Below are 8,751 nucleotides of genomic sequence, written 5' to 3' on the forward strand. Positions count from 1 at the left end.
AGTCTGGATCCTCCGGAGGACCCGTCCTGCCGTTTTGGACACAGCCCTAGTTGATGTCATCATTTACCCAGAATGCTTTGCGTGCAAATAAAATGGCCTCGTCCGTGTAATATATTTTTAAACTTTTAGTTTAAAAATTATAAAAACTGAACATCCTAAAGTACTTTTACAGTCTTCATTTTACAGTTAAAGTATACGTTTATCGTATAAAGTCTAATGTTACAACTAATCGGGGAACCTGTTAAAGGGGAGCGTAATTTCAGCTGTGCTTCTTTTCCCTGCAGATAAATAACTTTGTATTTGGGAATAGTAGGACTTATGAGCCCACATTCAATTATTAGTTTTCACAGCAAAACAAACAGGGAGGTTGTTTGTCACGTCTCCGTATCTCCCCTCCTCAGAAACTTCAGCTGCTTTCTGTTTAGGATTTAGACATCATGTTTTCGTCACGTTGCAGAGGTCTCTCTGAAATCATTCCGTTTCCTCAGCTCAGCTTAAGGCAAACACACACTTAAGCGGAGTGAGTGTCCCGTCTGATGGGTGGGGGTGGTGGTGCTCCCCCTCTGGCACACTTCCGTCTTTATTTCACAGTCAGGAACTAACGGCACACTGAAGAGACGGAACAGATACGTGTTAGAGTCAGGCTGATTGTATTCATTTTAACTGTTGCTAATTTATTCTCTCAAATAACACAAGCACTAATCTAATAATGACAAGGAGGGGAAATTACTTCTCACCAGCGCTCTGTCACGCTGCAAATGTGCGACTGCTCCAAATATGTTTGATTTGCTTTCACCATATATGTGTGCATGCAAGGATTTTGTCAGTATTGTTAGTTCCAGTGTGCATTTTCCTGGCTGGCTGGTCTGTGTGTACATGCATGTCAAATTCTTCCTCCCATTATCATTATTTAGCATGGTGAGCAGGGCTGAGAGGAGATTACTGTCTTAGTCCTCCTCTACATTACTTACTTTTTAATAAAACTTCAAGCCTGTGATTACATTTCATATGCAGATACAATATGCTGTAGGAATAGATAATGAGCCCCGAGTCAAGGTTAGTGCTTTTGTCACACCATGTTCCGCACTTTCTTAATCAGTGCTGTGCGATTACATTCTGACTTGTTCAAAGTTTAGCTCACATGCGTTTAAACTGAGTTAAGTTGTGTTCATGTCTCAACACTCAAAAAGCCTCAGTCCCAAAGTGAAGTAGCTCACAGCTGTTAAGGTGCTATACAAGTTGGTGGAAAAAAAAAGTTGGGCAAATTGCAAATAAACGTGAATTTTACACTGCAGTCCCACTGAACGCTGCAGTGTTTGTGGCTGAAAGACCACTGAGCCGTGTGGCCGTGGTTTGAGTGGCCATCATCTGATAATCAGAGCTTTTGTGTGCAGCTTGCACATCGTTTCGTTGTTTGTCTCCGCCCACCTTGGCTCACTTTGTATCCATCTAAGAATCTGCTTCCATGTTTATGATTTAATCTTCAAGGATGTGTTTTAGAGATGAAGATGGGCAGATTTGAACAAGTAATAATACTCCGTAGCGATGCACCGATGTGACAATTTCAGCTGATATCGATATCCGATGTTAATATTGCCGTTAGGGCCGATAACCGGCATTTACCGATGCACAAATACACTTGTGTCTTTTTTCAATACTGTAAAAAAACGACCAGATATGACTCTTTACTTTAGTTCTAGCTGGCTGCGCAGCGTCACTATCATGAGTAAACAGATATCGCCTTATCAACCTTCTATACCGTCAAATACTTTAAGACTTTAACTCAAGTACTATTCTTAGAGAAGACTAACTTTTACCAAAATCATTTTATGGTAATATATAATTCAGGTGGCTTTGAAACAAACATGTTTAAAACTTAAGCTGTGAGCCTCCACAACTCAGATAAGCAGTGGTGGGCAGCGCCAATCTAAATATCGGTTGCAACAACCCTAAAGCACAAACTCAAATATTTAGGTTATATAATTCTAAAGCACTAATGCACTGAAAAAAAATTAGCAAAATATAATTTTAAAGCACTAATATAATCCAGCTGACGCATGGAACATTCTTCAGAGTCAGCATGAGACAATATTTACTGTGTGCTGAATGTTGTTACTTAGTGTCCTTGGCGGGCCAAATGGGAGTCACCTGCAGGCCACATTTGGCCCGTGGGCCTTGAAGTTTGACACATGTGACCTTGTAGATAAGTGACACACATAAGAACAAAAGGTATGACAGCTGTTATCCTCAACTATGAACAATAATGTTGATCAATAACTCTCAAAGACCTCAGTAATTCTAAATTTAGCCCATAAATTTAGCAAGTGCTATTCCACTAATGAATTTAAAAAAATAGCAAAAGCCCTAAAGCACTAATAAGGAAATTAGTTCCCCTATTAGTGCTTTAGGGGAACTGTGCCCACCACTGCAAATAAGGAAGTTGAAAATGATTCTGCAGACTTTCTCATGAATGCCTTTTACTAGTTGCAGCCCAGTGAGATACGTATTATAGATTTTTACGAGCCTGAGATTTAAAGTGACAACAGACTATACATTATACCCCCTTGCTACCATTAGCAGCCATGGTAACACATAGTTATTAAAATTACAAAACGATCGTAGAGTTGAAGCTACATTTACTGCAATGATGCAACAGATGTACTTTGTCGTCCATCACCGTGATGGCAGGGTACGTTTAGAAGGAAGTGAAAAGTGGATTAGCCATGCTGCTCCCATCAGTAGGAGAAGAAAAACATGAAACCTGGATGTGTTTAACCAGCTTCCTTAGCAAGAAGGATTAATTATAAACACACTGAGGCCCAGGGGAGCTAATGTTACACTGAGTAAAACAAGTTCTGTTTGGATAACTTGTAAATTAACATGAACCAGTTAATTGCAATCAGGCGTGCAGTTGGTGCAGATCGGGTCAGTGTTTTTGAGAAATTTTGAAACCAGTTGCAACCTGTGTGTGTTTTCATACTGTGTAGTCCCCACCCCCTTTTTTTTCATCATGCACTTTTGTGGTTGTGTTTCTCTTCTGCTTTCTAACCCCCCAGCTGGTTAATGCAGATGGCTGCTTTTTCTCAGTCTGGCCCCTGTCAAGGCACTTCCTGTTAAAATGAGTTTTTTTCCTCATCCTTTTTTTTTTACCCACAGCTTTACACACAACAATGGAGATTTAAGTGAGGTTATGGTCAAATGCAATTCATTGGTTTTCTCATCTAGAAGCTAGTGTTTTATAAAATCTAATGCATTAAATCAGATTGGATTATAATTGGACTGCATTTAACGAGGTTTGAACTTGAGGGTGACTGCATAGGAATGTTCTGTTTATAAATACTGACTTGGAATTACTTGGCATTGTAACTGAATTGGATTTACAGCATTTGTTTTTTTTTTTTTTCATAAAGTGGCATTTTTGTGGTTATTAAATCTTTATAAAATATAAAAAATGGTATTAAAATAAATTGAACAAAATAGTTTCAAGATCACAAAAAGGACTAGAAAACACCATTTTGAACTGTGAGAATTTCATTATTCAGGGTAGGCTGTATTTTATTTTTACTTTTTTGTCAGAATGATATTTTTTGTGTTCAAAACTCTTTAACATCAGTTTATTATAACAACAAATCTGGGTTAAACAGAGTTCAGTCATTCACATGATGCTAACAGTTTCATAAAATGTCCTTCCTTTTCATTCAGACACTTTTCAAGAGTGACAAAAGAGCCTCGATGCACACAATAGTGCATTAAATGAGGTCTTTAATAAAATCCTAGACGTGTCAGAGGTTTTTCACAGCATGCCATGTTTCCATAACAGTTCATATGTTTTAACTTATTGAACTCCTAAGGGTTTAAGTGCACTTCTGTGACGCTGCTCCCCACCCAACTATGAAAAAGTGATATTTAACTTAACCTGAAGGTATCGTTGCTTGTCAGCTGATGAGCTGAAAACTCAGTCCTTCAACAGTTTTCTCACAGCATCCTGCTGTAAAAAGTAGTTTCAAGCAAACAAAAGTACATCATTTTGTTGAAGCTGCTGAAAATACTAATATCTGGTTCTCAAACAGATATTAAACTGCAGCTTAAACACTTTTAAATACAGTTTTCACTTGTTTAGTTTGCTTTAAAATCGATAAGGTGTTTCAGCTAATTGTAGAAAATGGAGGGAAGTTGCAACGTAATGTGACTTTCAGAGCTGAGATCCTCTGACATTTAAGAGACTGAAACAGTTGAAACTGTTGTGATGCTGAAAGCAATATAAAAAATGTATTAGGTGTAACAAAGATTCTAATACAAAATGTTCTGCAAAGCCTTTAGGAGGCAATTGGCAAACAATGTTTACATGCTAAATGACATTTTACTTAATTGTTGTTTTTCTTTCAGTTGCAATAAATTATCTGACTTGAATTTATATAGATAAATATGCAGTCATGCAGAAGATATGGCAGTTTGATAAACTGGCTCGATGAAGAAATCTGTAATATTTTGTTTAAAATATTGTTGCCTACGGAAGAAAAGCACATCTTTTATCAAAGAAACACAACGCCAGGTTACATCCCAGTTTTCTCTCAAAAACAATCACATTCTGCCAGATATTTCTTACAAAACATTCTTCCAGGTCGTTGCTCACTTCTTTCCCTTGATACAGCAATTGTCTAAAATAGCACAATCACGTCAAGCAGATCTGCCAGCATTGGTCTTTTTGACATGCCTCCTCAGCGACCTGCCCTCACATGTGATTTTTGTTATGTCCCAGTGTTTGTGTGTGTGTGTGTGTGTTTCTATGCATGTCAAGCCTGGATCAGGTTGGGTAGGATGTGTGTGTCGTTCCCCCGACACACCTCACACAGAGAGGCGAAGGACTACAGCAGAGCTGACAGTGCATGACTAAATGCCCCCCGTGAACCTGCCTGAATGAAGCTGACTGCTCCAATGAGGCGATGCAGACGAGACAAAGCACATGTTGGGCAAGGGACCAGAGAGTGCTGGAACAGGCCATGCTGGATGTGTCAATCTCTGCTGCTTGGGGACAAGGAGACTTTGTGTTGCAGCTAAAGGATGGGAAGCTCTCCATTGACCCGTCAATTGTGGGACATGGAAAAACCGGAACTATTGTTCGTTAATTTGGTTTTCAGGTTGTTTTGTTTCTTTAGAGAGATGGGAAGCTTGGTGACAAGCTTGATGGATGTCTGCGCCCCTGCCCTCTGACATCTCTAGATGATTACTCTTTGTGCCGTGGCAGTTTGGGTTTTTGTAGGAAATTGTTGAAAAGTGTAGGTTTGATTCAGCATGGGATGGGTCTATTGCTTGAAAAAAACTGTCTTTGTTGGATATCTGAGGCCTGTTTTCACAATAGTTCTTGGAAGCAGTTTATTCTGCACTCCAAAAAGGATTGCATGCAACCAAGAAATAAACATAAGCAAACTCCACCTTGTCTGCATCATCCAAAGTCAAGTGGTGGTCCTTGAGGGCAGAGTTTAGGCAAGCCCATATTGAACTAATCAATTGCCTAATGCTGATGCTTGTGGAAATTGGCTAATTATCCCAATGCCTGGAGGAAAAAAAATCATTTTTGCTGATGACTCTGATTGGGCCAGCCACACTCCAGCTGATTATAAAAAGGAGCTTGATTGTGTTGGAGCGGGTGTACTGCCTGCTGTTACCAGTGGAAAAGAAAAAAAACGCTGGCCTGTATTCATGGCCCCAGTTAATAACCCTTTAGCCTGAACATTGGTCTACTAAGAAAAAAAAAAAAGAAAAAAGGTCCAGTCACAGAAACTCCAAAACTGGTGAGAAATATGTTCCCATAAATAGTTTTATGATAAAGATGAGAGCAAAAAAATGGTATAATTCAGAATAGATAGAGCATTAAAATATCTCACTTATCTTTGTGTTTTATTAGAATTTATGAGCTGGTGTCAACTAAACAAAGAAAATGGAGCGCGATATGACAAACTGTGTCATCAAATCTTCTCGGAGAAGATGCTGAACTGAACGTTGTCAGCACTCCTTAATATTTCTCCGCCATTAAAATGTGCAGATTGACTTCATGAATTATTCAGCTTTCAATAATCAGTTTTCACTGGTCCGTGTTTATAATCAAAGTTTTAGTTTGCCGCAGTTTGCGGGGTTCTCGTGTTATTGTATTTGCTCGGCGGACAACAAATAATACAATTTGATCTCCCCCCCCCCCCCCCCCCCCCCAGTTCTCTCATTTGTGTCATACTTCAAACTGACATGCTGAAGTCTCAATTTGATTATCAGAGAGGCAGGAGGACTCGTATTGTGCTGCCTGCTCAGTTGGCCGCTCCTTTTGCCTTTAAACTTTGCTGTTTGTCTTGCATGAATTTTGGTTTATTCATCATTTTGAAGCAAACAACAAATTATGCAAATAGCACTCTGAAGCAACACATTCAGCAGATTTCAAATGGTCTTTCCACCATCTCCTTTCTGCATCTGTTGTTCTCTTTGTGTATTTTTGATAAATCAAGTGAATCTACAGGCGATGCATCATTCTGTGTCATCTGTCAGCAGCAAATGAATAGTAATTCAGATCTTTTTTTTTTTTTTTTTTTTGGGGGGGGGGGGCGCTTTTGTATCCTGCTTCCTCTGAGGACTGCTACCACAGGAGAACCAAGAGGTGAACAGAAGTGAATAGAGAAAAAAAAAGATTTTGTCTCTTTGAAGAAATTGCCTGTGATATTAACATCTGATATCTGAAACATGGCTGCTTCAAAGTACCTTTTAAATTTTGCCAGGACTTGCCACTGAGTCTGGATGGGTAAGTAATGCACGGGGAGTAAAATCAATACTAACCGCTGGCGTCTGTCGCAAATGAGGGAAGGGAAATTCATGTGGCAGTCCACTAAAAATAGATAAAAACCAACCGAGCAGATAGAAAGCAGACACCTCAAGGCCAGAATCTCCTGAGAGCAGCTGTCTACTTACGCACTCTTTAGGCCCCTAAATCTCCTGCCACCCAGTGCAGGTGACACAAACTGCCTGCAGTGTGCCACTCTTGTCCCGCCCCTCCGTGTTATCGTTCATTTTCAGTCCCGTCCTTGGAACGTTGTGTGGTCCCCACATCCAAGTTCTACCTAAGATCCTCCTTTGATGAAATGACAGTTAGATGTTTGGTGAAATCTCGTAAATGATGTTGATCTCGTGACGATGTGAGAGCTCATGATTAGTGCTTGAAGTTTGTGACGAGGACAGCTCTCAGGATGACTCTTTTTTGCAAACAGACAGACAGGGTGACAGCAGCAGGTAAAAAAAAATAAAGTACTCTGAGTATGGACTGGGAATGGTGCTCAGCTATGTCCAGAAGTAAAACCATCATTGCTCCACAGTGGGTAATAAAGCTGAAAACAGCACCAGCATCACACAAAGACTCTGACTCATTTTTGACAGATCCTTCAAAATAAAACCACAACTCCTCTTTTTTGCACACACTGACAACAAGAAGTCATGGCGTGATGGAAAACAGCTGCATCTATTCAATTTAATAAAACTTGGAAATAAATTCACCTCTACAAAGTCTTTCTTTATCACCGACTCTTCAAAGAGGCAATATTATACAAACTCAGATGTCTTATTTATGCTCATTAGTGAAGGCATCATTAAAGTAATTTCAGTACATATGGCTGACATTCAAGCTTTTGCATCAAAAATCCAATCTGTTGGAGGACTTTTTACTGTATCAAAAAATACATCAGAGCTGAACTTGGATTTGATTGGCGCTGCTCAATTATGTAATTCTTCTAATCAGGGCTTTTCTTTTTCTTCTTCTTTGAAGAGGAAAATCTTAGGTCATCCACTCTTAGTTTTCCTCTTTTCTCATTTACTTGCCTCTTTCCTTTTGGTAATTTTCAACAGGAATCTTTTAAAGCAGTTGTAATTGAAAGAAAAGTTGATAGTTAAATTCTGCAAAATTACGATATAGCGGGTAAAATAAGTATTGAACACGTCACCATTTTTCTCAGTAAATATATTATTAGAGGTGCTAATGACATGAAATTTTCACCAGATGTTGGTAACAACCCAAGTGATCCATACATACAAAGAAATCAAACCATAAATGTCCAGAAATGAAGATATTTGTAATAATGTGGAATGGCACAGGGAAAAAGTATTGAACACACTTACTGAAATTTATCTAATACTTTGTACAAAAGCCTTTGTTGTCAATGACAGCTTCAAGACGCCTCCTGTATGGAGAAACTAGTGGCATGCATTGCTCAGGTGTGATTTTGGCCCATTCTTCCACACAAACAGTCTTCAAATCTTGAAGGTTTCGTGGACCTCTTCTATGAACTCTGATCTTTAGTTCTTTCCATAGATTTTCTGTTGGATTCAGGTCAGGTGATTGGCTGGGCCATTCCAGCAGCTTTAGTTTCTTTCTCTGAAACCAACTGAGAGTTTCCTTGGCTTTGTGTTTGGGCTCATTGTCTTGCTGAAATGTCCAGCCACGTTTCATCTTCATCATCCTGGTAGATGGAAGCAGATTTTTATCAAGAATGTCTCTGTACATTTTTCCACTCATCCTTCCTTCAATTATTTGAAGTTTGCCAGTACCATATGCTGAAAAACAGCCCCACACCATGATGTTCCCACCTCCAAACTTCACTGTTGGTATGGTGTTTTTGGGCTGATGTGCAGTGCCATTTGACCTCCAAACATGATGTGTATTCTGGCATCCAAACAGTTCAATGTTGGTCTCATCTGACCAGACTATATTCTCCCAGTATT

This window comes from Austrofundulus limnaeus, unplaced genomic scaffold, assembly GCF_001266775.1.
Source record: "Austrofundulus limnaeus strain Quisiro unplaced genomic scaffold, Austrofundulus_limnaeus-1.0 Scaffold290, whole genome shotgun sequence".
NCBI lineage: Eukaryota > Metazoa > Chordata > Actinopteri > Cyprinodontiformes > Rivulidae > Austrofundulus > Austrofundulus limnaeus.